The sequence below is a fragment of the Crocuta crocuta genome, unplaced genomic scaffold, assembly GCF_008692635.1.
Source record: "Crocuta crocuta isolate KB4526 unplaced genomic scaffold, BGI_CrCroc_1.0 scaffold646, whole genome shotgun sequence".
Classification (NCBI taxonomy): Eukaryota; Metazoa; Chordata; class Mammalia; order Carnivora; family Hyaenidae; genus Crocuta; species Crocuta crocuta.
The window spans coordinates 2,243,198-2,262,739 of NW_027530851.1; positions in this window are offsets into that span (position 1 = coordinate 2,243,198).

Consider the following 19,542-nt stretch of genomic DNA (forward strand, 5'->3'; position numbering starts at 1 on the left):
ATAGATCATAGGTTAGGTCACAAAAGAAATCTTAACAAATTTTAAAGATTGAAATCATAACAAGTTTATTTTCCAAGCACAATGGAATAAAACTAGAATTCAACAATGGAAGGAAAATTGGAAAATGCATAAACATGTGGAAATTAACACACTCCTAAAAAGGTCAACATAATTTTAATTCAGTTCTAGAGAGGTTCAAGAGTAGAAGAAAGCAATATTCAAAGAGTTAATGACACAAGTTTTTAGAATTGAAGAATAACATAATTCCTCAAAATAAAAAAAAAACAGAATGATTTTCAAACAATAAAAATAAGCTCAAACTATATCAGCCATCTTAATCTGAATGATACTGCAATAACAACTGAAAAATCTGAGTATAACAACACAAGTATATAATTTTATATCATGTTATATATCCATCATAAGTTTACTGTGCCTCAGGTTCATGTGTACATTCCAAATCCTAACTGATGGGCCTCTCTTCTCTGGGATACCATGGGTCTTGTTGCACAGGACAAGAATAATGTGAAACCATGTAATGGCTTGTGCTAGGGTGGGGCACCAGGGTGGCTCAGTTGGTTAAGAGTCTGACTTAGGCTCAGGTCATGATCTTGCGGTTCGTGGGTTCGAGCCCCGCGTGGGGCTCTGTGCTGACAGCTAGCTCAGAGCCTGGAGCTTGCTTCGGATTCTGTATCTCCCTCTCTCTCTGACCCACCCCTGTTCACACTTGCTCTCTCTCTCAGAAATAAAGCATTAGGAAAAAAGAAAAACAACCTTGCACTAGGCTATTACACAAGTCACATCTGCTCCCATTTCACTGGTTGAAACAAGTCACGTGGTTAATATTTAATATCAGTGGAACAGGGGTGTATAATCTTTCCATATGAATATGATCTACCATATTCTCATCTAGATTGTATTAAATTAGTATCTAATTAAGAAACAGAAACGACTGTAAGTATTTCAAGCACAAGTGTATACTATATAGGAAATTGTTTACAATGTATTCGAAGGACCAGAGGAACAAAAGGGAAAGTAGTGATATTTAACTGTTGCTGCTGCTGTTGGAACTTCTAACGCATCCCATAGAGCAGGGATCCAACAGCTCACACTCTTGTGGACACTGAAATATCTGGGATCCCACATTCCTATTGTTATTGCTTCCATATCCATGCTACCATTGTTGCCTGCTATTCTTACTGCTAGTTTACCTGCTGAAGCTGCTGGACAGCAGATGCTTTCATTATTGGAACCAGAAGTGTGAGTGCTGATATTGCAGGAATGTTGCTGCCACTATTGCCAGAACCAGAAACATAAGAAGGAGAATCAAAGACAAAGAGGATATCATAAAAGCAAACAGAGAAAGATACACAAGGAACATTTAGAAGAGAGAAGATTGCTGAGAACCACAATGGGAGCCAGAGGAAATGCAATAAAATCTTTAAAGTGCCAAGGAAATATAAATGCTAACTTAGAATTCTATATAAAGCTAAATTCACTCAAATGTGAAACTTAAATATGTTATCCGAAAACAAAGACTGAGTTCATGAAATTTCATAGGCCTCACTGAAAGAGACACTCTAGAATGAATTTTAGTAAGAACTAAAATCAGATGATTACAAAAGGAACTTTGAAAAGATATTGGCAAATATAAACATGATTTAACTATAGATGCAATAATAATAGTCACTATGGATAGATTAAAAACAAGATGAAATGAAAATATAAGACCACATACTCAGGAGATGGGAAAGAATAATGAGGATAACTGAAAGTAAAGCACTAAATTTACTGTATACATAGAAGGATACAGATATCAATTATTCTGCATCCAATAGTTAAAGCAGTTGCTTTTGAAAAATGTAAGAATAACAATTGAAGAACCAAAAATAAATGTACAGTTAATGTATGGTTTCTAAATCAACAGAGGAAGAAAAGTAGGTGGGATTGCCACCCAATAGAAATTAGGACAGAAGGGGAAAAAAGGTATCAATTTGGCTGTGTTTGGCTCTGTTTATAACCCACAACAGTGGCTTAAAATAGATTATTTTTCTGCCTACAAGAGTTAGGTAGCTGCTAAATTCTGTTGTAAGGTTAACAATGTCTCTGTTGTTCTTTTGGGTACAAGATAGCTGCTATAGTTATAGCCAGCACATCTGCTTTCCAGGAGGGAAAAGGGGAAAGAAAAAATATGACACTGTGCCAGAGAACCTAAAGTTCCACAGCAGTCTTCTCTTTATATGTCTTGGCCAAACTGTGTCACATGCCTAGGCTGTCCTTAGAAACCTTTCCAAGAACAGTCATGTTAACTCATTTTAAGTGTGTTTTCTTCTTCGTTTTTTAAATACAATACGATCTTTTTTAATGATACGAAAAGAAAGAAAAAAGAAAAAAGAAAAGAAAAGAAAAGAAAAGAAAAAAGAAAAGAAAGAAAAGAAAAACCCAACCAGGGGCGCCTGGGTGGCTTAGTTGGTTAAGCGTCCGACTTTCGCTTAGGTCATGATCTCGCGGTTCGTGGGNACAGAAAAGATTAAAAAAGGAAATTGGGAAAGCAATCCCACATATAAATAGAACTGTATCACTATGTAGAAATAAATCAAACTTTACCAGTAATCACAATAAATATAAATGGAGTAAACTCAGCAATTAGATTAATTTAAAGTTTTAAATATATCCTGCTAAATGTCCCTTAACCCAAAGCAACATAACAAAAAGGTTAACTGGTGAAGCCCCATTAACATCAAGTACACAAGACTTCACAGTAAAAACAATCATGAGATAAAGAGAGTTATTACATATTTACAAAAGTAATGAATCAAATTAATGATAGAGCTCCTGAAAACTTTCAAAATTATCCTCAAATAAAGAAAACTGAATTTGCCAAAACTACAAGAAAAAAAATTTAAATCTACAAAGACGGTGGAAAATGTTAACATACATCTTTATAAAGTAATATACAAATCAGATAAAGCATTAGTAAACAATATTGAATAAGCTTTGGATACACAAATAACAAGTTTAGCTAATGTATTTAAGTTCCCTAAGTCTCACTTTCACTTCTGGGCAGTGAAGACAGTAATGGCATCTTACTTAGAAAACTTTTGTGAGGCTTAAAAGAATTGAGATGTAAATTATTTAGTACAGTGTTTGGACTTCAGAAAGACTTAGTAGACACAACCAGTAGAAACCACTGTTAGAATACTGCTATTGGTGGAATTAGCAAGAATTGTAGTAGTAGTGGTGGTGGTGGTATTAGTAGTAGTAGTAGTAGCTGCAGCAGTAGTGATAGTAACATCATCTATTCTCACATTTTTTCCAGACTCTCATAAAAATCCTTAAAATTAAGAGATGGTAGAATTTTTAAGTTTCATCATCTTGTATTTCTATTTGCAGTAAACAGATAAGCTTTAAAATATAATCAGTATTAAGCTTGTATGTGAAAATTTGACTTCCTACACTTTCCTTAAACATATATTTTTTTAATTTTTTAATGTTTTATTTATTTCTGAGAGAGAGAGACAGTGTGAGCAAGGAAGGGTCAGAGAGAGAGGGAGACACAGAATCTGAAACAGGCTCCAGGCTCTGAGCTGGCTGTCACCACAGAGCCTGACACGGGGCTTGAACCCACGAACCGTGAGATCATGACCTGAGCCGAAGTCGGACGCTTAACCAACTGAGCCACTCAGGCACCCCTCCTTAAACATGTTTTTATAAGAAAAATTACATGAAATAATCTCTTTAAAAATATTAACATGGTAACTATAGATTTTTAAAGGAATACAAAAATAAATATAACATTGCAAATATTTCCATGTTCCTCCTGCTTACATCCCTAAATATAAAAAAATATATATGCATGGAATGAAAACTTATGGAAATTTCACATTCTGATTTAATGCTCACTATCATATTCCTCGAGGACTCTAGGACCCAACTTGCAAGTTTTATTTCTACCATGATTGCTGCTACTTACTATCCTTGGTAAATCCAGCATTCATAGGAAGGAAATATTTAACAAAATCATATCTTGTTCATCTGAATTCAATTGTTGTTTTTCTTACCCTGTCCTAGCAACCCATTAACAAATACCTATTCTCTCCCTATTTTACTTACCCTAAGGAACTTACTGCGTCATCTTTTTATGCTGACCTCAAAATTTGTCTCAATACCCATTCTTCGTTCAATTCTCAGGAGAAGAGCTGGCAAGTCCTTCTCCCCAGAGGGAAACCAAGTTCTAATATTGCTTAGAATTCTGTAACTTGATCTTAATGTTTATGGCTCCCAGTGTAGTTAGGAATAGAGGTTCTCAGTTCCTGGAGTTGAGAGTTAATATTTGTCCTTAAGTAAATCACATCTGTTCTTGTCAGTATTCTATTCCCTTAAAAATCTTACTTATCCTTTATAATCTTATCTCTCCTATGTTTGTCTTCTTTCATAAGAAATTTCCTCACTACTGTAGCCCTCAAGAGATATGGCATTATAATGTGAATATCCAACATATAACTAGTTAGAATTCATAATGAATCTACACATTTAGGAAAACTAATGACTATCAAACAGGATAAATTACAGGATAGTCGACTTTAATTTTTTTAATCTACCTGTGCACTGTGTGCAAGTGACATTTTTGAACTAGGAATACAACAAGATAGAAAAAGAAACAATAAAGGAAAAAGATATATCAAACAAATACTATTGAAACAAAACTAACAGAGCTCTGTTAGTATTTTTTAAATTTTGAAATAAAAAATCATTACTAGAGGTAAAGAGGGTTAATGCACAATTATTAAGATTTCAGTTATAATTTGAAGAATATAACAATTCTACACTTATATGTATTGTTTATATACTTAAATAATATAGCCTTAAAATAGACAAAACAGGTTTTTCAGAAAAAAGAAAATACAGCAAACCGTGGATTGCCAGTAACTTGTTCTGTGAGCGCTTCATAAGACAAGCAAACATTTCTAATAAAATTTAACTTGATAAACAAGCGATGTCTTATGAGTGGTATATATGATGCCAAATGTCACATGATCACAACTGAGCCAATGGTTCTTCTCTCTCTCTCTTTTGCTGTGGGATTGTGGGTGATCGTCTCCTATGGTTGGATGCTTGGTCTCAGGCCACAGTGTTTAGCAGAAATCAGTGATTCTTCAGAACATTGGAGGGTGCCCACAACTGGCACTAGTGTATTTTTTGTCACTTCAAAGCAGCTATGGACAGTCTTTTGCTTTTCCATAGAAGAGCAAGCTTAGGAATGCCTCACTTCATTCTAGGTCAGGCTGCTTGCAGATATAGTCCTGCCCTTTCCTCTGCTGCCTTATTGCCAGTAACATTAAATACAGTGTATGACAAGAGTTTATTAATACCATACCGTAGTCAACATCTGTGTGAGCTTATACAATGGGCCCCATGCAGAAAAAGACTCCATCAAGCCAATAGATAGCAGCAATCCCATTAGTGATAGTGAAGGTCGTCTTACACAATAATCCTCCTCTCTCTTGTCTCCCTCACACCAACCACGAAGGTTTTCAGGCTTATTTGTTCATTTTTCTTTATATTTTGTATTTCTTCATTACTCTGTATTATATTACAGTATTATAATCATATTTATATAAATATTTTTGGGTTGTGGAATGAATCATTTGAGTTTCCATTATTTCTTATGGGGAAATTCACTTTGATATACAAGTGCTTTGGATTATAAGCATGTTTCTGGAATGAATTATGCTCGCTAACCAAGGTTTTATTATATACTGGTTCATAATCATATTGAAGACTTTAACATAACTTTTTCACTAAACGACTGGAAAAGGAGGCAAAAATTCATTAAAGAAACAGGAGATTTGAATAACATGATTATAAACTTGATCCACTGGAAATATGTTTAAAATTCTGTACCTATCCACTGCAGATTTCATATTTTTTTAAGCATATACAAATCCACTTTTAACAGTTGAGCACAAAACAGGCCACAAGTCCACCTTCAATTACTTTCAAGGATAGGTATAACATATAGTATAGAATATAAAAAATTTTAGATGTATAATGTATTCATATAATAGAAGCCATATAATACATAATACATACTACTATAATATATACTATATTGTGTAATTAAGGCATAAAATAATAGAGGTGACTAAAAAATCTTAAATTTGGAAATTGAGAAAAATATTTCTAAATAAGAAAAAGGACAGAATTATAAATTTTTATGGAAATTAAAAATATCTGAAGCTATTTTACTAATAATAAAAAATAAAAGCATTCAAATTAAAACATCTGGGTGCAGCTAAAGACGTGCTTAGGACAAATATCTACATAGCTTTGGTTCTAACAGAAAAGGACAAAGGCTGAAAATTAAGCATTCAAATAAAGAAGTTTAAAATGGAAAAAATAATAATGAAAGTAGTAAAGGAAGTGAATAATAAAGATAAGAGAAGAAATTAATAAAATATAAAAATAAAACCATAAATTTTTCCATAGCAAAATTAATAAAACTCTGAGAAAACTAAACAAGAAAAATGAAAAGAAATGTTTCACATGTGCACATGAACACACACACACGCACACACACACACACACACTACTGGACATAAAAAATGAAAAATAGTAACTACAGCTGAGAAACAGGTAATAGAATACTATAAACAAATTATGGCAGTAAATTTGAAAACTGAGATTAAAAGATTCAAGTTCCTAGAAAAATATAATTTATCAAATTGACTCAAGTGGAAATAGAAAACACAAACTATTGCTAACCACTAAAGTAAATGAATCTAGAAATACTTCCTCTAGGACTTTTTCCCATAAAATGCTCTGGAAGATCTCAAGAGCTAAGAACATTTTCTGCACAGAGATGGTATGTAAAATAGAATTTAAAAAGTTTTGCCCCTATATGGGAATTATTTTAGAAAGCAAAATAGCATTATTTAATCAAGTCATGGAAGATAAATCACTTGTAGTGGGCTGCTGGATAAAAATGCCCTTAAAATCAACCTCAAATCTCATCCCTGATCTATGGATGAAGAATCTTCATGCTACAGAAGTGACAAGTTCTTTTTAAAATCCACACTGCTCAAAATATAAATTATTATGCTATAATGAGAGTGATTATTGTATATCATGGTTGTCTATAAGAACACATCCTTAGCAAAAGATCAGATAGTAAATGCTACACCAGGACATGAATAAATCAAATATTTTTATGTAACATTGACATTAATCTAAATGCTTAACAGCAAATGCATAACTAAGAAATTCCAAATTGTTTTCCTCAATAGAATATTAAGTAGCCTTTTAAAATTTTCTTATTTTTCTTCCTTGTTACATTGCATTTTCTAGTAACGCTCAAATTCTAAGAAAGTTTTATTACCCGTTAACTGCTTGGTATTGTTCTTACTTGGGAAATTTAGCATGTGTTCATTCTTCACTTATGGCAGTCAGGACAGAACTCGACTGTAAGCTCGAAACATTGATTATAAAGTGGCAAAAGGGAGCAACAATTGAGCAGCAATCTATGGTGATATAGTGTTAAGATGACAGTCAACAACCAGGATAGATGTGACAACATGTGAGCATTCCTCCAGGACCCAAAAAATACTGATGGAATGGAGCCTGTTAAAATTCTTTCTGCTAATTGGATAACCTAAGGTTCTGGGCTATTAATATTTGGGTATTAATGTTAGAATCGGGAAATATCTCCTTTAAATATAAAAAAATGCTTGGAAATCAGTGTTGAATGAAAAATTAATCTGATACTCGTTAGGATCATATATGTTTTTATATTGATCTGATATCATCACGATCACATTGTGTTTTTAAGGATTTTATCTGGAAGGAGATACATCAATATGTTAACAGTAGTTGCATATGCATGGCCAGATTGATATTTTTCCTCTTTCTTTTGATTTTCTTTGTTTTCCAGGTTTTCAAAATAAAAGGGCACATAGAGCAATATTGAATAGAAAAATTTCAAAATGATTCATTTGCTCAGAGTGGGCAAAAGAGAGAAAGGAAAAACCCTTACAGAACAGGCACCCTTCCCAAAAGTGCATACTCTACACTGCACAGCCCTTTACCTTTGACCTAAAGAAATAAACAAAAACTCAGTTTGTGCGGAACCAGATCTACTTCTAACTTAGTCTCAAGCACGATTCGTGCTGCTGGCTGTTTGCCTTTTTAATGTAGTTTCTGAAATAGTCACAGAAATATGTAGCACAAACATTATTTTTTCAGAACCATCATTCATAAGATAACCATAATGAATTCCTCTGTAAAAGACTCTCAAAGAACATTAAATTTTCATTCTGAAGTGAAGTAGAAGCCTGCATTACATCAGCCTGGCATTTTTCTGACTTGCATGAGGTAGTTGCCAACAACTTTCTTATCCTAGGCTATAAATTCAAGACTGAATGCAAACCACAGAGAACTACAGAAAGCCCAAACTGCACTGCTCGGGATGGCAAAAGAAAACTTGACTCTGTTGGCAAACAATAGAACAGAAGTATGCCTCATCCTCACCACTCCCACATCATGACCAAGCAACATGACTCTGCCTTTAGAGCATTGGGTAGAATTATAACAATGGCAAATGTTGACATGGCTTAACATTTCCCACAGAAGTATCTGGCAAAGCTAAGATATTGGTTATTGTTGTCTATTTAGGCCACCAAGCCTTAGATTTTTCAAGCTAATGCTATTCAGTAGAGAGGAACTGGTCTACATGATACTTAATCAAAAACAGCAGCTACTGAAATACTGACCTTAAAATACCCCTACTAACAGCATCTCTCTTGCTCCAGTTCTGTCTTTAGGTGTCTGTTAGGAACTCTAAAGCCTTTGTTCAGTTTTTCCAGAGGAAGAACATTGATGGACGTATACGACCATAAATCATTACCTAGTTTCACACAATTATGCCACTTTCTCCTCATCTCAAAAATAGTTCTATAGACTTCCTTATAATTGAATATTTCATAGATATTCAGAAGGGCTTATTCACTTAAGCTCTGAACAACCTCTAAAAACACATAAACATCTTTAGTGTTTAAGCTTGTTGAGAAAAGAATCCTTAAATGTGAAATATACAACTTCTAAATGTTTTAAAATCAACTGAAATAAGCAATCAAAGTATGATTACAGGGAACCACATTAATGAATAGACAAGAATATACATCCAACTCTATATTTAAATGGATCTTTCTAAATTGTTTGAGCTTCTTCAGAAAACATTTTTTCTTAGCAAAATCTTTTTTTCCCATTGATAGTACAAAGATAATTATTTCCTATCTAACAAGTATTTCAAATTTGCAAGTTTTATATGCACAGTTGTTCACATTCTGTGATCGTACAAACACAAAGGATGAATCATGTAGTCATATTCAAAGGGGCTATTGCAAAGTGTGTTGATCACCAAAAATTAGTCGTATAGTAATTATAATTCTCCAGCCATTTGTTTCTATGATGACTTCTAATTTCAAAGAGTCCATGCTGTATTCCCTGTATTTAGGAACTGTAACTTGGTAAAATGCTAAAATATCATGGCTTTTGCATTAGTGTTTTCCTATTCCAACTCTCCCCATCCCTGGACCTCTTCTTTAAACAGGAGTGAGAAAATGTTTTACTCTACTTCTAAGTACTCTGTTGCCTTAAAGTAACTGATGTGAAAAAGTTCTAAGTGCTTCACGTCTGCTTCTGAGTAGAAACATTTTCAATACAGTTTGTTGCATGCCCAGGCTTAATACTTAACAGATCGCCTGGTAGTGCAATCACCCTTGTGCTTGCACAAAACCAAAGGGCTCAAGTGACAGGAATGACAGTGTAAATCTACACAGCTATTCATTTCATACTGACTTTCAGTGTTCTTAACCTCATTAGAGAGCCTGATAATCCTCAAATAATTTTGTTGGCTTCTTGCACTGTTGCCTGGTAATGAAAACAGAGCCCTCCTTCCATCCATCAGCCTTCACATCACCCTTTGGGAACCTTTATACACATACATTCACACACACACACACACTCACACACACACACACACATACACCATGTACACATTCATACACATACTAGATGTTTTAATATGACTCAGTGTTTATTTGGGGGCCTCAATTAGCTTATTTGGACCAAATCACATAATCTCTTTGGGTCCTTTCCCTTTGGGTTCTATAACCTAACTTAACAAATCACATATTTGCTCTAAGTCTTTTTGGTATGAGAGAAAATGATATGGAAAGAGTTGAATTTTTAATATCATTAATCTATAGCTAACTCAGCTTGCTGTCTTATGCAATACTATGAGAAACAGCTGGACCCCACTAACCAGAAAGCACTTTTATGGTTTCTCTTAAGGGCCATTAAATCAATGTGATGAGAGCACAGCTGGATTGGATCCTGAAAAATTTATCAGATCCCACACAATACATAAAGAAAGCACGCAGTGCTATTGCAGACTCGGGAGCAAACCGTTGCTTAGACTGCAGGTGGAGTTTAACAGAATAAGCAAACTCCCCAAGTAAGCCCTTGAAAATCTGACTTTTTTCCTCTACCTCTCCCCTCTGTGTGGGTGTCTTCTTAAAATACCAGCTACTCATGCAACTATTAAACAGAATTTTCTGGCTGGATTTATTGGCATGAGTAGGACGTACAAGGACCTGTTTGGCTGTCCCAATATAGCTTTCAACACCAAGAGCCATGATTTTTGCTTAATAAATTTTAGCACATGGTGGGGCCAAAACTACGGCTCTTACGAAAATTTAGAGCACACAGTGACTGAATAAAGGCTTCCAGTAAAGGGCCAATGCATAAGTAACAACATCTAGCTTATTAAACTAAAGAAAGAATAGGACCACTGCCAAAAACATATATCAATTTTTTTCTTTTCTTATTTTAACTCAATTTTATCCAATGTTTTATAGATAGTGACTGAAACATAAGAATCATTATTACTTACAGGGATGGAAAAAATTTTGTAATAAACAAGCACGTATTAGGTAAGACAGTGATAGAACTTTAAAATAGGAACAAGACCTCTCTAATCTGCTGGAAATTGGGCATAATTGCCTAGGTTATCTAACCCTGTGGTTTCTTTTCTCTTAATAACTCTGTCATACTGAGAAAGATAGTGGTATTATATAGCACAAATTGAAATCTAAGCTGCCAATTTTGTCAGACTGCCAATTTTGTAGCCCTAAGAAACTTATTTAACTTTTGGAAACTCATTCTTCTTACCTGTAAAAGTAAAATAATAGGAAAGTCTCCCTTATATGAATATTAAATGGAAAAACATATGTAATATATGTATTTAGTTCAGTGACTGGTGTATTGTTAGTGTCATTACATCTTCTCCTTCTATCCTTTTCCTTTCTTCTCTTCGTTTCTTCCTCCCCCTCTATCATCATCATCGACTTTCACTGTAGCACTCATCAACCTCACAAGATTGTGAATTCCTTGACTGTAGAGAAAGTGTCTTACTTATTTCTATATCTTTCACAACATATTTAATGTTCAGTGGATGAAAGCATTATTTAGCCAAGCCATGGATGATAAATCACTTGTAGTGGGCTCCTGGATGAAACTTTCCTAAAATCAACATCAAATCTCATCCCTGACATATGGCTGGAGAATTTTCCATGCTACAGAAGTGACAAGTTCCTTTTAAAATCCACACTACTCAAAATACAAATTATTATGCTATAATAAAAGTGATTATCATATATCATGGATGTCTATAAGAGCACATTCTTAGCAAAAGATCAGATAGTAAATGCTACACCACAACATGATTAGATCAACAGTTCTTATGTAACATAGCCTTGCAATACTCATAATTACATAGTCTGAGGAGTCTGCTCTGGGGTAATTCATAGTCAAAACAGAAATATCACATAAGATATAAAATAAAAAATGGAAGCTAAAAATTAATCAGAAAAAAAATCAGGTAAATAAGCTTAGTAAGATTCTCTTTCAGAAAAGACTAATGATATTTTGCCTATTATGGGCAGTTTAGGAACACAGGTTTTTTTTCTTCTTTTTTCCCTTCCTTATATTAAGATCAAATGTATACTCCTACTTCCTTTCCTCTCATAGTTATTTTAAGCTTAGCCAGATATAATAAGGGCACCCTCAAGCAATAACAATGAACAAACTTAAATTTCAGAGGTTTACATTTTTTATTCAACTTGAATTTTTTTCAGCAACTCCAGAAAGCTCAAGTTAAAACTACTTACACCGAACTTTCATGCCTTCTTTTAAAGCACTATCCCCACCCCAACACATAAACATATCATATGACAGCTAGAAAACTAGAAGTAAGATACATATCTTGTGACCTTATTACCTCTGCAAATGAAGGTCCAGCAATCGCAATGTTCTTGCATATAACATGAAGATTCTTTTTATTTATAGTATAGCCTGGAATCATAAAACCCTGGTTTTAACCATCATAGTACTAATCATTCATGTATGATTTATGTTTATAACATAGTTTACCCTATTTAAGTTTGGCACAAAATGAAGGCTAAACCCAAGGCCTGTTTCCAATTCCAATCTTGTTAGTGTCTCAGAGCACTCTGATTTTGGGTCTTCTTATGATTTTCTCATTTTGTGCTGCACCATTATATGTGAATTCTATATTCTATTGCCATCACAGCTCAATAGCTAAAGAACAGCCAAGAAAAAGAAAGAATTGAGTTATACAGGAACTAAAATCATTAATTTTAACATCTGACTCACATATAAGTAGTATTATGAATAATCAGTACATTGTCATCTTTTTCACTTGCTAATCAACGAAGATCCCCAACAAACCCAAGTCTGGACAATTTGTGGATTTTCTGTTATAACTAAGATTCACACTGGCAGTTAGAACAGTATTAAAAAGTAGTGGGCAATGCCATGCATCTCCTGTGGGCCTGGGGTATGGGGGGGAAGTGCTCCTCTCACTTAGTTAAGGAATGTAAAATTAGAGAATGGAAAAATAAGTTATGTATCTGAATTAGCAGCAGCTAAGACAGTCAAGCTTTCTCACCTCCACCTCCTTTCTGGTTAAACTTGGGGAAATTTTGAGATGAATGAAGAGGAGTAAATAAAGGCACCGGTGAGCCTATAAATGGGCCTCCTATGAAAACTGTCTGAGCCATTAAGTCCTCACCGTGTTTTTGGTAAGCCAGTGCTACAGTAGGCTCTGCACTATTTCTCAGCTCTTTCTTCTTCACTCACTAAATCTTGGTGTTTTCTCCTGGGATACTATGCCCCCCTCCACTGAAGTAGTCTACAGCAAGGCACCTGTACCAACTTCTCAAATTTTTCATCAATCTTCATTTGAGATCCCTAATTGGATACCTCTGCCAATAAGCTGGGAGATGATCAAGATATCTTCTGGCCTGAAAGACCACCCAATGATTCCAGGCAGATGCAGACCCTCAGAGCCAGGGCTACAGGAACACAGGCTGTATTCAGTCCCCATTGTCATCCTCAGTCCAGGGACCTTGGACAGAAACTGGAGAGGTCCAATAGCCCAAAGGTAATTTTAGTCCCATCCATTAGAAAACAATGCCACAGGACTTCAGATGGACTATGCTTTGTCTGATGAATACTACAATCACTATCAGTCCACCATGCAGCAAAATACAGTAAAGTTAGCCTGAGTTACTATCCAGAGCATCAGACAGAATGCTCTCATAAAACAACTGTTCCCATTTTCTCCCCAGTGTAGAGAGTGAGTATAGTTCACATTTATAGAAGGTACCTTATGATGGAAAAAAGAAGAAAAGCTGTAAATAAAGAACCAAAAAATGTTCTTAGGAAGCATCTTGTATTATTAATCTAAGTTCAACAAATTTTCAAATGTTGAGAATTAGCTTTTTAGATATAGCCACTAACTGAGGAACAAGATGGTGGCACTAAGAATTTCGTCTTAGTCTGGAGATGCTGAGAACAGTAATTATCAATAGCTCTTCTTTTCTTGGCATTGGAACACATCACTCCAGAGATGAGAGTTCAGGAGATTGAGCATGAACACCTAATGTGTCCCCAGAATTCCATCTCACTTTTTGAAAAGTGTTGTTGAAACAGATATGAGTGAGAACATCAAAGCATCATACCTCATGGAAGATCTGCTTCCCAAACTACTTTGAAGCTAATCCTGGGACAAATATGCTAGTAGAACACTAGAAGGAGATAACATGAATATAGAAGAGAAATCAATGATAATTCTACGAGAATTGTGTCTTCTGCCACAAAGCTAGATAGAGTAACTTTATATAAATCTTCACGGACACTATATTGTAAAGCAGTGAAGAATCTAAGAAGTAGAGATATTGATGCCTGAACAGATTGAGTGTTGACATCTGGCAGAGGGCAGGGGGATGGAGAGAAACAAGAGTAAGGGGAAAGGGAGAGAGAGAGAGAGAGAAAAGGAGAGGGTGGGGAAGAGAGAAATGCTTAGCAAGTTGCTTTATTTCAATATTTGGTCTTTTTGATGTTGCTGTTGCTGACAATAATTGCTGACCTCTTTCATGGCTGCTATAACTAAACAAACAAAATAACCAAATAAACTTAACCTTTTTCTTTGGTTATTATAACTACTGTTCCTCTGGTGGCTTGGGAAAAAGAGCACATTTGAATAGTAACTGCCATTCATTTTGCCCCTTTGTGTCAACTTAACATTTTAACTAAATTCTCATATTTGGGATATTTTAAGTGTAAGTAAAGTGGGGGTACAAACAAAATACATTCCTCTAGATTACCTATATCTGATAATACTTTTGGTATTCACAACATTATGAATTTTAAGGGAGACTTAGAGGTCAAATATATTTTTTTGAAATGGGTGTTATTATTTAACTTGAATGTGCCTTGAATTCTTTTGAAATCTATTGGCACCATTCTAGTGTAGACCACCATTAACTCTCACATGGAGTATTCTCTCCTCTCATTCATCATCTCAATTTCTCCCTCAAGCACCTTTCCACTGTCATTCTTTCTGATACATCACTCATCCTTCAGTGTTCAACTTAACTTAAGTCATCTCCTTTAAAAGTTTTCCTGACCTACCCTTTCACTCTTTCACTCTATAATGCTTGTCTTCTATTTCAGCCTATCATTCAGTGGTGTGCTGGAGCCAGATAACACTAGCTCCCCAGCGCCAATTATGAACACTTATTCCAAATTTCATGTTCAGTAACTACATATTGGCAACACAAAACTGGCCAATTTGGAAATATTTAAATCACATAATTTGGAAAATGTTACAAATTAGGTCCTCTACTCCCCCCTTTCCCCACTAGTCTCATTGTCCTATAACATGTCCACCAAAGAGCTATTTGTTAATATATACATTATTGTGTGATTTTAGTTCAATATCTTCCTGTCTTCTACCTAGATGGTTACTTCCATCATGTCAGGGACCATATTGCTGATTCCCCGGCCAGTGTATAGAATGTAGTACAGAGTCAATAAGTATTTAATACAAAATAAGAAGTCATTCATTTACATAAAAAACTCAGTTATAAAATATTTTTTCAAAATTAATACATAATTATTATAGAAAGTTCCTTTGGATGGCTTGGGAAAAGGGCACATTTGGATAGTGAATATCATGGAGTAAATATCATGCAGAACCCACCACAGAAGCAATCACTATTTAGATTCTGGTGAACATTATTTAAGACTTCTTCCTGTTTACAAATAGATAGTAAGGGTATATGCATGGATTTTATGATTTTTACACAAAATAATATGTTTTAAAATATACTATGAGCCTACTCACTCCCTATCTCTAAAATAAATACTTTTAAAAAGGAGGGGCACCTGGGTGACTCAGTTAGTTGACATTGAACTCTTGGTTTCAGCTCAGGTCATGATCCCAAGGCCATGGGATCTAGCCCTGCATTGGGTTCCATGCTCAGTGTACTCAGTGTATACATATATACACATGCACTATGAGGCTATAGTTTTTTACATATAGTATCTTTCTTTGTCTATATGCGTATAGACACATATATACATTCACACACACATACACACATGCACACAGACACGTAATACATTCACACACATACACATACACATTTACGTAACCAATTTACTGTCTTTTGTATAATACCATAAATTTTTTACCAGCAGTCTATTTTGGAAGAATTTAAATTTGGGAATGTAATCAACAAGTCTGTAATTAATATTCATGTCTATTTTTCCTTTAATACTTCTCTGATCATTTTGTTAACATGGAGTACTGTAATTACTGGTTTAAGTGGGTTTTGGTTATGAATTTCCAAACTACTTTCTAGTAATTGAAATTAATGCTTTTACTGCATATAAGAGCCTGTTTCCCCAAACCCTCTCAATCACTAGATATTTGCCTGTCTCCCAAAGAGATAACAACAAAAATCGAGTTTTAGCCCACATTTCTTTAATTTGAAGTAAGTTTGAGTACATTTTACAATAAAAAATAATAACCCAAAATAATAGTCCCAAAAATAATAATCCAAAAATGTAATCCAAAATAAAAACTATCCCACTATTTGGAGAAAATACTTTCTCCCCAAACAACTCTGTTAAGTTCTTTGAAGGCAAGATGCTCTGACAAGCCCAAGGTCAGTTCTGAAGATCTGGGCTTCCAAATCTGATGATAAAAACAAATTTTATGAGAAAAAAATAAGTGAAATGGGAACAATAATTTGCTTGCTGGTGACTAAATAGATCATGTATAGAGAATTCTATAAACTAGGAGGAACCAATGGCTACTTCAATAAGATCTGAATCTTTAGAGCTCCTGCCATCCCTGGGAGCTATCCAGGGTACTGGATTGAAGCTGTGTCTGACCCAAAGGACCAGAGCCCTGGGTTTGTATGCATTTAACCTCTGTTGTAGTTCCACCTTACCCCTCACCCCAAAAAAATTTAGCACTTTAATACTCATAACTATTCTAACCTAAATAAGTTTAAAAGCCAACCAACTAATTTTTTCAACTATTTTTAAAGAAATTTTGCCTAATCTTTTGCTTACTTGCCTACTACTTGTCCCTATAGCCTTTCATTTATGCCCCCAATTCTCCATGAATTTGACTATCGATATTATGTTCCTTTAAAAAAAATCCAACATATTTCCTTCAAGCCTTCCTCCTCTGGCTATTTTAAGAAGTATTCATTGTATTATATCAACATTTTAAAATTCTTCTTCTTAAAGATTAACTCTCTTCTCAAAACTAGATAGGAAGTGAGTAACAATTGCAGAGAACTCACAGGTTGAAGTAGATGTAACAGTGTTTCAGATATTACATAGCTCAGGGGATCTATGGCATCCCTAGAAATTTGGATCTTTCACTTTACTATGCCTATGAATTGAAGAGAGTTAAAGAAGGGTAACTGTAGCATGGATTTTTTAAAGGGCCACTCCCAAAGAAAAGGGGAAAATAAGAAATACATTTCTTGTTCACCCTTTTTCATGAAAGTCAGAACATTTTTACTTCTGGAGAACAGAATGTCTATTGTGTCATAGAGGGCTTACCCACAGAGCCAGCTCCCCAACTCAATCATGTCAAAGCAAAGCCCACCAACTAAAATGTCTACTAACATATATGGATCTTATAAGCAGCTTTTAAAATCTCAGTCTTCAGAAAAGGAAGAGACAAAAAATATAATAAAAATGTTGAGAAAGCCTAGAATAAAAAGCATTAAAACTGATCCTGGAAGACAAAAGTCTTTAAATTAGGATATTACATCCATAGAAAGAAGTCATAAAGATATTATAATATGATGTGCAGAATTTGTTATGAGGAATGGAAAAATGTCAAGGTTCAATAAGTAAATTACTGTAAAGACTTTTATGGACAAATAAGGAATCAGAAAATTTACCACCATTTGTTGAGAAGTTTCTTGAAGATACATACTACTGAAAGGCTTAGCTGAAAAAGAGAATGACACAGGATTCAGGGAACAATGAATTCAGCCTAGAAAAGTCATCAAGAGAAACTCCAGGATGACAATTGCATCAGTCCTTAACCATAAGTGATCCAGGTTAGAGCAAGTCAACAGGGATGTTTGCAAAGAGGGGCCTTGGAATGAAAAGATACTTAATAGATTATATGATATGATCAAGTCTTAACATTTTTTAAAATGTTTTTATTTATTTCTGAGAGTGAGAGACAGACAGCGTGAGCAGGGGAGGGTCAGAGAGAGAGGGAGACACAGAATCTGAAGCAGGCTCCGGGCTCTGTCAGCACAGAGTCCTATGCGGGGCTCGAACCCACGGACCGCGAGGTAATGACCTGAGCCGAAGTCGGACGCTTAACCGACTGAGCCACCCAGGTGCCCCATGAAGTCTTAACATTTAAAAATAGACGAAATCTGAGTCAGAGGCATGTATATTTTAAATCTCCCTATACACATTTCTATTCTACGTTTTTGTTTTTGTTTTTGTTTTTTTTCTAGGAGAGAGAGAGAGAGAGACAGCGTGAGCAGGGGTCAGAGAGAGAGGGAGTCACAGACTGAAACAGGCTCCAGACTCTGAGCTGGCAGTCAGCACAGAGCCCGACGCGGGGCTCGAACCCACGAACCGAAGCGAAATCATGACCGAAGCGAAAGTTGGACGCTTAACCGACTAAGCCACCCAGGGGCCCCTCCCTATACACATTTCTATAGCTTTGCCAATTTACAGCTTGATTTCTAGAGTACATGAGTTTCCATTTATCATATCCATGCCCATTTTCTGGGTATTACTAATTTAAAATACCCATTTTTAAAGCCTGAAATTAAAAAAAAAAAACAACAAACTACAAACTGAAACTAAATTAAGATTTAAAAGAAAGTACAACAAACATTTAAAAATCAGGATAGTGGGGTACTTGGGTGACTCAGTCAGTTAAGGTTCTGACTTCTATTTAGATCATGATCTCACGATTCTTGGGTTTCAGCCCTGAGTCAGGTTCTGTGCTGACAGCTCAGAGCCTGGAGTCTGCTTTGGATTCTGTGTCTCCCTCCCTCTCTCTGCCCCTCCCCCACTGGTGTTCTATCTGTTTCTCTCAAAAATAAATAACAAACATTTAAAAAATTGAAAATAAATTAATTAATAAAAATCAGGATAGCAAAGTACAATTAAATTGGAGCCTAGGTAATGGGGAAGTAATTCCTTATGAACATAGAACTACTTGTTGGCAGGAGGTGGGGGGTGAGAGAGTATCTTGTGCATTACAAGATGTTTAGCAGCATCTCTAACGTCTACCCACTAGATGCCAGTAGCATCCTCCCTGAGTTGTGACAACTGAAGATGTCTCCTGACATTACCCATGTCCTCTGGGGGACAAAATCATCTCTGGTTAAGAATCATTTATCCTTATCATCTCTCCTTCTAAAACACTTATAGTTTATAACACATTTATTTGAAAGAATTTAATTAGTTGGGTTATACATCTATTTGACATTTGACATTATTAAAAAGATTTATATTTTTAGCCACATTGTATATCTCTACTAATCCGAGATTATTTTAACCCAATTTGTTTGAATCAATGACCTTGCCTATACTTGTAGAGGCTAATCTTGC